Here is an 11,953-nt window from a genome sequence, read left to right as displayed (position 1 = left end):
TGGAACCTAGAATTTAACATCTTTAGAACCTCTCTAGCAAAGCATTCTGAGGAAATCATTCACAGGTACACCTCTTCTTCGGTGTGTTTCTTTTTCTATTCTCACTGTGTAGGTTTCAAAACATGTTACCAACTAAGGAATATGTTTCATTTCTCCCAGGCTACTACAGCATTCTGTAGGATTTGACTTCTGCAGAAACAAGGAAGAAAGATGTCTGTCTGTGCAGTGCCCCTTAGGTTTTGAGGACTAAAAAGCACCTGCCATGCGAGTGGAAAACAAGGAAATTAGGAAACAGCAGCTTTCAAGTTGCGCAAGTTTATAAATGCCCACCTTCACTGACTTACAAAGGGATCACGTGCCAATAAGCCCAACAAAGCTGAAAATACTGTGAGTCCAAAATGCGCTTAATATGCGTAACCTACTCAACATCAGAGACTTGTCTACCTTAAACATGCTCTGAATACTTACATTAGCCTACAGATGGACAAAGTCATCTAACACAAAACCTATTTCATAACAAAATGTTGAGGATCTCATGTAATTGATTGAGCGCTGGACTGCGAGTGACAAACAGAATGGTTGTCCGTGCACTGGCTGTATACCCTCGTGATTACTGGGTTGACTGGGTGTGGCTGGTGATGCCCAGCATCAGGGGACAGGATTATAGTGCATTTCACTATCCCAGAAACAGATCCAGGTCCATGAGCAGGGGCCATGCTAATCTTCTCTGTATGGGTCCAATTTTAGTGTATGTGCTGCCAAAGCAAGCACCAGAAACAGATCCAAATTCCAAATTCAAAGTACGGTTTCTACTGAATCTGTATCATTTTTGCATCATGGTAAAAGTGAATTATCATAAGTCTGGGACTTTCTGTAGTCACAAAGCAGATAGCTACAGCAAGGACTCAGCTCCTACAGGACCACGCGGAAGGAAAAATATGCCCATATCCACCTAAATACAATCCAAACATAGTGTCTTAAGTTTGGGAAGGACATGTATGAATACACAAGATCTCTATATTCCAGAGAGACAAACATAACATCCTAGAGAAAAAAAAAATCTTGGTATCATTTCTAGCAAGAACTCCAACAGCTGTGGTGTTGAGTGGGACAGAGCTGAAAGATGAAGCCAGCCCAGACTATCCTTTCTGCCACAAATGAAAACAAAGGAAAATAAAAGAGCAAAAGAAAATTTATTCATAAGCATATGCTCAATTCCCATCAGATCGAGGGCAGCCTTTTGGAAAAAAAAGAGCACCCACCTAAAGAAGCTACTAGATAATTCCTACACTCCTCCTCCTCAATCACCACTACCATTTTAAATATTTGCTTCTTTTTCAGACTTGCCTCATCTGGAACTTAAGTTAATTCAATGTAGCTGTTATTGTTTATATCACTGGGTACAGCATCCTGGGGGGCGGGGGGCAGGTGCATGGGTGATGAATTACCAAGATGATTAAATTGTTCATTTCTTTGACAAAGGAAAGTTTCCAGCATGTTTTGTCTGGAGTACCTCGCAGCTATACAGGATGATGTGCTATGATGCAACAAAAAATAGACATTGCTGTTATCATCTGTGATTAAAGTTTCATTCACATAAGTGCATAGAATACATTTTCACCATTCCTGTAAGAAATTGTTTCTTACTTTCAGAGGATTCCTATAACCACCAGTATTTCTATCCAACAGGAGCCGTAAATGAAATTTAAAAAACAGCAAGAGAGAAAGACTCAAAGTTTTGCATTGTGATGATTAAATTATAAATGCATAGAATTCTTTTTTTTTCCTTTTCAAGTCATTGTTATATTATTACAGGCATCTGCAAAATGGGTATAACATTACATGGGTTAGTTACAAATATACTATGAATATGAAGTACATAAAATTAAAGGATTGAACACCTTCATAAAGACCATGTGATTTATCCCTAATATCAGTTTGGAGGAAATTGGAAGTAGATAAGTAGCCTACACAGAAAGAGTCAAAGATCTTATTTTCTTAATGTAAAATGTAGATCCAAATCAATGGATGGCAATAAGAATCTTAATAATTTTAAGATAGTAACATAATCAGAAACTGTGGAATGGCAGGAAGTGTGGTTGATGGAAGCTCAAATCGATAGAGGTTTGGGCAGAGCACTGATTTTTTTTTTTTAGGAACAAAGTTGCGATGACCCATACAAGAGTTTTGCCTTGTGGCAGTGATAATATAATGGGATATATCTTCCAAAAATAGCTAATACTTATGCTAAAGAAAACACATTATTACTGAAATTCCTTCCAGATTCCTAGGGAAAGCATATATGAGTTTGTGGTCTCTTATAAAGCTTACTGCGAACACATTTCGATTTTGTTTTGTTTTGAACATGATTTTATTCTCCAAGTTCTCAGCCAGCCAAATCTGTGCTTTATCTTCTCGCTTTGGTATGATGCCTGAACAAGGCCTTTCAAAACAGCTTCCTGTCTGGCTTGTTTAAAACATACCTCTTCACTGTCTCTGGGCTGAGCTTAAGGGAGGATATGAAGTCAACAAGTATAAGGTGAAAATAAATAACCATCCAGTTCAAACAAACCACTTGCCTCAGTCAATAGTTTCTGGCCCCAGTTCAGTTGTACCCAACAAAGTTCCTTAGATATCTCATTATCATGCTTCTTTAAGGTTAACTCTTCAAAGATTATCTTGTTTTGAAGTTCTAAACATCACAAATGCTAAAATGACTCAGGTATTATCATGTATTGATGATTCATGATGTCCTTCTGGAAAATGAAAACTCAGGCGTCTAATCAATAAAATAATTTTGAGTCTTTGAACTGGTTCCAGGTCAATTTTTCTTGGCAGTTTTTTGGCTTCCTGAATTATACTGACCCAAACCATGAATAATGATCTAAAATTGCACAATATACAGAAACCATCTGTTCGATAGGAACAAGAGGATGATGTCATGGGGCCATTTCTAATCTCGATTTAATGTCCTGCCAGTGCTGATGTCACTGGCTTGGCAACCCATTGGCAGACTCCAATTTGTTAAGGATGAGTAGGTTCAAGAAGGAAATTGTATCACTGAGCAGAGAAGGACTTCTCATTTTTTTCTGGATTGGAGGTGGACTAACGAGAAACAGCAAGGGTTGAGAGTAGAACAACTGGTATATACTCCACTGCACTAAGAGAAGTACTACAGTTCACAAACATGTCCCTGTCTCATTTGCATTTGTCTTCTGAAAACCAAGATGTTGCAGAAGTTTTCTCAGAAGTCAAACATAGTTGCACCAAAATAAAATGGTAAGGAGTAGTCTTTGCTCAGCTGTCCAGAGGAAAATCTGGAAGTCAAACTGAATGGGACTGTATGACAGATGAACGATCTATGAACTCTAAGGTTTGATTTTTACCTAAGTGTTGAATTCAGGAACCATAACAATCATCCGTCTACACTCAACCCTGAGAGATTTATCCTTTTTTGGGGTCCCACACAACAACAGAAGTGACAAATAAGTGATATTAAGAAGTTTGAGAGAATTCAAAGGAGTACAACAAAAATGATTAAAGGGTTAGATTATCACTTCTGGGTTAAAATGTTAAAAAATTTGGGACACTGTTGAAGAGAGGAGCAGTAAAGGAACATGAGGAGCTCAGACATATGGGATTCCTTGCTGAAGAAACTATTGCCTACATACCAAAACAATAGCAACAACAACAACAACAACAACAACAACAACAACAAAATGCTGCAGCTTTAAGGATTTAGCAGAGAAGAGAAATAATGTTTTTTCAAGGTAGCATTTTTGTCCGAATTACTGGTGTATAAAAATTGAATTGATTATCCACTTAAAACTGTGTCAGAAGGGCACGCGAGTGACTCAGTCCATTAAGCATCTGACTCTTGATCTCAGCTCAGGTATCGACCTCAGGAATGAGTCCAAGCCCGATGTTGGGCTCCATGCTGCATGTGGAGCCTACTTAAAAAACAAAAACAAAAAACAGTGTCAGAGTTCTCAATTGTTAAATCAAATTATTTCAGTGAATGAAGGTCAGCTTATATAAGATTTAGTGACTTCTTAATGAATTTTTGAAGTACATTTAATTAACAGACTAGATACATTAAAGTGTATATTTGTTATCTGATTAAATAATGTAGGGGGAACTTGTAAAAGCTGATGCCAACTGTCACTGGTCTAAAATATTATAATGACACAGTAGACAATTGTGAGTTTTTAGGTACACCTCAGAAGTGTACAAAAGAGTTACTAATTTACAATGAGACATATACATTGCATGTGAACATTGTATATGTATAGAGATGAAGCTCTATAAATTATCATATAAAGGCTTTCCATTTTAATTTTTTCCTTAATTTTTAAATGCAAAAGTTTCACACCTGTACAAGGACACAAATCCCATTTAATATTATTTTAAGATGATAGAGTTTTCCATAAGTTTCTATAAAGAGAAAGTTTGCAGGTCCGAGGAAACAAACAGATTCTGTTTCCGTCTTTAAAACTTTTTTGAAAACAGTTAGATTTTATGGAAATAAACTTATGGAAATTTTAATTATGGAAATTTTTTCCCAGTAAATCATGTTCATATGAACTTTGGAGAATAAAAATTGAAGGGTTTAAAATGTTTTATTATGAAAACGTAAAACACAAAAACATATATGGAGTATGTACTTTATGCGATTAAGGAGAATTGCTAAACAATTGTAAATTAATACCAAGACCCAGAGGGGATAGTCAAGGAAAGAAAGTTTTCTTGATTGCAGCCTAGTTAAGCAATTTAATTAGAAGGGCTGCTTTACAAATATGTGCAATTTTGCCAATGGGAAATGAGTTTTCTGGTGATAGGTAGAAACATTGATGAGTCCCAGCCAGGATATCATTACAAAGACAAAAGGTCACTGGGCCCTCCTGACAACAAGCACATGTTTTCCATTGGATGCCTCCCCTATGGTGAATTTTCTTGCCACTCATTAGAATTTATTGACACATAATTCCCCTGCAAAAGAGATTGTGGAAAATGTAGTCTTACATAATCTTTCTCTTCTATTTTTCTCTGAAGAACTGAGTGAAAGGTGTATCACAGTGGCCGTTTAGGTGGTGATGATGAAGCTGAGAGGGAGGAGAGAAGGTGAGGGATGCATGCAAAATGTCCATTTGCCATTTTGAAGCATACGCAGACCTTTAAATGGTTCACTTATCTCATATTGTAAACTCCAACTTGAGGAGAAATATTCACCAGACAGGTCATAAATCATGCCCAAAGACAGGTGCAATAAATACCAATGTCAAAAAGTTACAAAGTAAAATTATATTGTTTTGACAAGGCTTCCAGATGCGCTGACAACAGGGCAAGTAAATGGTCTCCTTTCTGAGAGCCCACATTGCTGGTACTTGGGTGGGGAGAAGGATCGCAAGCCATCATGAGAAGAACAGCATCCCAGAGTGTTAACGCTTGTCCTTCTTACTATACTCAAGGAAACAGCGAGCAAAGATGCCTCTGTCTATGCAAGGACGTCATTACGTTACAATCCCATCGGTGAAAAAAGCTTTTAGGGCAGAGTCACATACCATAAGGAAGACATTGAACATGCACCTAGTTCCCACCCCTTTTTGGAAAATTTGCTTCTAAATCACATTGCGGTGAATTGTATATAAGGATATGCACACACATATGTATATATACTTTTTTAAATTATTCTTTTTATCTGAATATAGTTGACACACAATGTTACTTTAGTTTCAGGTGTACAACCTAGTGATTCAACTTTTCTGTGCTGTATGCCGTGCTCACAAGTGTAGCCACCACCTGTCACCATACAACGCCATTACCATATCATTGAGTATGTTCCTTATGCTGGGCCTTTTATTCCCATGGCTTATTCATCCCATAACTGAGAGCCTGTATCTCCCACTCCCCTTCACCTATTTTGCCCATCCCCCCGCATCATCCTCTCTGGCGACCTTGAGTTTGTTCTCTGTATTTATAGATCATTTTGTTTGTTTATTCATTTGTTCTGTTTTGTTTTGGGTGCCATATATCAGTGAAAACATATGGTATTTGTTTTTCTAGTCTGACTTATTTCAATTAGGACAATGCACTCTAGGTTCATCCATGCTGTTGCAAATGACCCAGTCTCATCATTTTTTAAGGCTGTGTTATATTCTGTTGTTATATATACTTAAATAAATACACATAAACATACATTAAACATTAACTGTTTATTTTTTTATTGATTTATGATAGTCACACAGAGAGAGAGAGAGAGGCAGAGACATAGGCAGAGGGAGAAGCAGGCTCCATGCACCAGGAGCCCGACGTGGGATTCGATCCTGGGTCTCCAGGATTGCGCCCTGGGCCAAAGGCAGGCGCCAAACCGCTGCGTCACCCAGGGATCCCTAAACATTAACTGTTTAATGAAATTACCCAGATAACTTTTTATAAAAAACTTATTTATTTGAGAGAGAGAGAGTGTGTGTGTGTGTGTGTGTGTGTGGTGTGTGTGTGAGACAGGGAGAGAGAGAGAAGAGGGGTGTAGAGGAAAAGGTAGAAGGAAAGAATCTCAAGAAGACTCCCCATAAGTGTGTAGCCCAGTCTGGGGTTCCATTTCATGATCTTGAGATCATGACCTCAGAGGAAATCAAGAGTTGGACGCCTGGGACGCTTGGGTGGCTCAGAGGTTGGGAGTCTGCCTTGGGCTCAGGGCCTGATCCTGGCATCCCGGGATCAAGTCCCACATCCGGCTCCCTGCAGGGAGCCTGCTTCTCCCTCTGCCTATGTCTCTGCCTCTCTCTCTTTCTCTCTCTCTCTGTCTTTCATGAATAAATAAATAAAATCTTAAAAAAAAATTGGACGCTGAGCAGACTAAGCCACTCAGTAGCTCCTTCTGTAAATGAATCATTTATATAAGAGATCTTTTTGTAAATGAATTACTAAGTATTTGTTTATCATTTGTATAAATCCGGATTTTAACATACTTAAGTGAAAATACTTTTATATGAACTGTATTCTTTCTTATACAAAACAGCTTCATTAAATTTAAGTAAATTCTCATGTCTTTGTTCTCTTAATAGAGGTATTAGCAGTAACAGAAACATTAAAATGACAAACATCATATAGTTTTATTTATTAGCACACACTAACACAACAGGATGCCAAAATTCTCTCCAATTTTGCTGTATGTTTCTGTCTTAGTCGTAGTCGCATGAAAATACCAATGTTATTTGTTGAGCAATTAACTTAAATTTTCCTGTGTGCTTATACTACAGATATATCCAGCTTCTGGTAATGTATTAAGGGCTATAAGTAATTACCTGAACAGTTAAACTTCCTTAAATATCTTAATTGGAAGTAAACAAATAGGATATATATTTTTCAAAATTTGAGGGATAGAAATAAGGGTTTAAATTATATGCCCCTCTGGAGGCACTTGGGTGGCTCCAACTCTTGGTTTCAGCTCAGGTCAGGATCTCTGGGTCCTAGGAAGGAGCTCTCCTACTGGACTTCACACTCAGCAGGGAGTCTCCTTATGGGGTTTTCTCTCTCCCTCTCCCTCTGCCTCTCTCCTAGCCTGCTCTCTCTCACTCTCGAAGGTCAATCTTTTTAAAAAAATAAATAAATACATACACACACAAAAATAAATTATATTCCCTCTGCATAGCAATGTTGAGTTTGTACCTGAATAATTCAATTGTACAGTTCGGTTTTAATAATAATCTCTATTTGTCCGAATGGATCCTACTATTTAGATATTTACTGTAAATGGAGGGGTGCAGAATTCAATAATTGGCCAAATGCATAATAAGTAAAAGAGTTCCAAATCTGTATTAGATATGAAGAAAATGAAAGATAAGCACAGCATCAACTTAAAAACATTTTACTTGGATACATTTAGATTGACATGAGATCTAACTCCCATCTTCTCTTCTGGTTGCCTGCTTAGAATAATACCAGACTGAGATTGGAGGTTTCAAAACACTGTCTAAACTTCCAACCCGTGGCCTGTTGAGGAAGTGAACTCAAGAGTTGTTTATATAATCCCTCTAAAAAGGGCTCCACATTGGTAATTCAGCTACACATCCCTAGGTTAAAATGTTATTTTTCTCTCTCTCTTTGGGGGAAGAAACAAATCACAAAAGTGTTGCTTAATTAATATGCTTGACATTCCAACATGTGATATCAGTTACATTATTTTGCATTTATTCCTTGGGAGTCAGGTGAGTTACGTACTTCTCACGAAGAAATGAATTCTTTTGCTGAGTTGCATGTGGTGAGCTAGACTTATGACCTAGGGATGCAGAAGTCAGGGGTAGAAGGCCTGGTAGCAACATTCTATAAACCTAGCCAATGTGTTGCCCTGGAAAGGAATGTGCTACCATAAATGAAGGCACTTGGAGGGCAAGGGTCATGGTATGTAATTAGCACAGGCTATTTAAGGAAGAATAAGAAAATAATGTTTTACAAGCTGGTAGAAAGAGAAGCAAATAATCATTTAAATGTTCCAATTGTGAGTTCCGACAGTGTGTGTGGTTTATTTTACAAGCAACTTTCTTACTAGTAAAAGGCAAAGCAATACTGAAAAATTAGGTATTCGCAGGTACCTTGCAGTGCACATTACATGGCCCCCTCTTCGAGCTTATTTGCATAAGGTTAATCCCTAGAACTCCATTTTTTCCTCTTATTCTAAAGCTTGTTCTGGCATTGGTCAAATGATAAGTGGAATAAAATAAAATTTGGAAATCTTATTTAGACTATGACAGAGCCTTTGGCCCATTTCTGTAAGGAAAGGACAATGGATTCTGGTTTATAAAAGTGAGGGATTCACAAAGGAAGCTGAAAAGCTTTTCTCTGGACAGCCCAGCCACCTAATGCTTGTGATCCATTAATGTCACTCTTAGGAATATCCAGTTGGCCATTTATGTTGGCAAATTGAACACCAATAAAAAATAAATTTATAAAAAAATAAATAAAAATAAAATAAATGAACCAAATTTTCAGCTGTACTTTTAGTATAGCAACTGACTTAGTGTTTAGTATAGGGGGTGACTTCTGTTTGAGAAGAGGTAAGTTCAAGGTCATGTGAAATGAGTGTTACAGGCTTTAGTGCATGTTAATTACACTTACTGCTTTTCACATGGAAAAATAAAAATATTTTTAAAAGAAAAATATTCAACTATTAAGTTATTCAAGTAGTAAATCTTCCCATCATCTATGTAAACTGAAATTAAAATATGACAACTAAGTAAATAAAGGCACTTCTGTACTTCTAACAGGTTGCTAAATACATGTGCTAGCATTTCCTTGGAAATCCTATGCAGAGTAACACGTGGGTGGGTTATCTTATTCTGAACTTGTCACTAGGCAATCCTTTTGTGTTATACTCAAGTTATACTACTGGTCAACCCACAGTTGTTTCTATTCCAGGTGCAAGTTAAATTTTATTGTGATTATATTATATAACTATATAACTATTTATATTATATATAAACTTCTCTTCTCGACATCATTACCTGAGCAGTTGCGATCTTTGATCAAAAAAGTTGATAATGGAAGACTGTCTCACTGGGAAGGATGCTATGAGTTTAAGATGGAAATCTGGGGACTGGTTTCCATTCTTTGTTTCCTATAGTGGGCAGTAAAAAAGAACAAATTAATGGAGTGAAACATGATCTCTTGCCTGCTAAATTCCAAGGAACTAATGTGATATTTAATTACTTACAGATATTGACCTTTTTCCCACTGATTTTTAGTTTATCTCCATTTTTTTTTTTCATTATGCAGTTTGTTTTGTGTTATTTTCTTTTTAAGTTAGAACTCACATGAAGATGCTATGCAACCAACAGGACTGAGGGCAGGATTCAGAAGAGTTACTTATTAAAGACATTGCTTTCACCGGCTTACAATATTGCTATCATGGATACAAATAAATCACCAAACATTTGACAGTGGATTGTGCTTAAATTGTGTCTAGTCTGATTAAATCCTTATTTGATTTTGTCTTCATTGAAATACTTAAGCATGTGCTAAGTGATATAATCTGGATGTTTTAATTTTAATTCCCAAAAACTGAAATCAAATAGACGATGTACCTATTTCACTTCCATGTTTTAAATGACTTAATTTGAGCTGTACTGAATACCATATAAAAAATTTAATTGTGGCTTTACTGTATTTGTTCTTGTTAAATAATTCACAAGATCCCTCCCACTCTCTTGCGTTTTAACATCATGTGAGAAGAGGAATAAACTTGGGAAACTGACTTCACAATCTGTAAGGACCACACAAATTGTCCATTAATTATTCTGTAAATACTTCAAATAGTAAGTCTGTTTTCCCAAGCAAGATTGTAAACTCCTTGAGGACAAGAATTATAGACTACTGAAATTCTTAGCAATATCTAGAGCCAGGACTGAATTTGTCACAGGTGTTTATTAATACTTTGGGTTGAAGAATTGAAATTTACTCTCTTGGTAAAGGAAACCCCAAAAAAGAGCAAGAGACAAATTAGTTTAGAATTTATTGCCACCTGCTTCTTTAGGCTCTATAAAACATATAGGGTCTTGACAAATTCATTAGGTTTTCTTTTTGTGTCTAGATAGTGCTTTAAATAGCGTAGTTCCCATTTTAACAATTATTGTTTAATTATAAAAGCAATAGATATTTTTCAAAAAAGTTTTATTTTTAAAATTTTTAAAGATTTTATTTATTTATTCATGAATGACACAGAGAGAGAGGCAGAAGCACAGGCAGAGAGAGAAGCAGGCTCCATGCAGGGAGCCCGACGTGGGACTTGATCCTGGGACTCCAGGATCATGCCCTGAGCTGCAGACAGATGCTCACCCACTGAGCCATCCAGGAGTACCCCCCCAAAAAATTTTTAAATCAAAATATTTAATAAGGAAAATGAAAATTGTCTGTGGATCCAACATCAGAGAGATAGGCCAATTATTTGTATACATTAGCGTCCATAATTTGTAGATTTTACAAATGGTGAATTACATTATATGTGTAGTTTTAGTATCTTACTTTTTTATATACAAGAATACATTTTCTCATTAAATTAAATAGTCTATAAAGTATTTCAAGTGGATTTATTTTCTATAATAAGTGAATATGGCCATTTCTTTGTTATCCTATTATTAATTTTTTTTACCTTTAATTTTGTTATTTCTATAAGGAGCAAAGTGCCATAAACACCAATGACAATATTGGTGTGCTTCTTTGACTATTTTATTTTGGTCAATTTCAAGGAGTAGAAAAGTTAATTCAAAAGGACAATCTTTATTAATTTTGGCTTATTACGCCAATTGTTTTAAATGATATATATTTCGGAAGACCTTTGTAAGTAAAAGATTATGTCTTTTGTGATCTTCTCTTCCTTTTTCTGGCCCACATACCCACATGGCCTAGTCATTATCTTCTGCTATTTAATACCAAAGGAATTCCTGCTAGGGATCTGCCTTTTTCAGTTAATCCTTGCTCTGTGCAGTCTTTTCCTTCTTCTTCTTCTTCTTCTTCTTCTTCTTCTTCTTCTTCTTCTTCTTCTTCTTCTTCTTTTTTTTTTTTAAAGATATAATCATCTAGAACAGCAGGTCCCTACAGAGAACTTGAACATTTGCTTTTAATCAAAAGACAAAGTTTATATTAAACTCAGTAAACAAAATCAGGGGACTTGTATAAATAACAATTTTGCATATCATTTTCATTTTTGCTGACACTTTTGATTCTGGTATTGATGTTTTGCCAGGTTGTGAAACTCAGAGGGCAAAGTGCAAGGTTCAAAAGTGGCTCTTTGCCTCAAGGTTTATTGAAAATAAAACATCGACGGAAGTCCGCTCAAGTAATTTGAGGAAACTTTTTTTTTCTTCTAGGAAGGATGTCATTATTTGGTTTTTAGGGTTAAGTCTGCTTAGAGAGAAAAATAATAGAGTGAAAACAGGCTTGAAACATTAGAAAGCCAGCA

General features: G+C 36.2%; 1 pseudogene; it reads right to left on the bottom strand.

Moving 5' to 3' along the window:
* Positions 1-698: 698 nt before the first annotated feature.
* Positions 699-771, bottom strand: LOC140629578 (U6 spliceosomal RNA; annotated as a pseudogene).
* Positions 772-11,953: the final 11,182 nt, after the last annotated feature.

Source organism: Canis lupus (assembly GCF_048164855.1).
Source record: "Canis lupus baileyi chromosome 16 unlocalized genomic scaffold, mCanLup2.hap1 SUPER_16_unloc_3, whole genome shotgun sequence".
In the NCBI taxonomy this organism is placed as follows: domain Eukaryota; kingdom Metazoa; phylum Chordata; class Mammalia; order Carnivora; family Canidae; genus Canis; species Canis lupus.
This window is presented reverse-complemented; position numbering and strand designations above follow the sequence as displayed.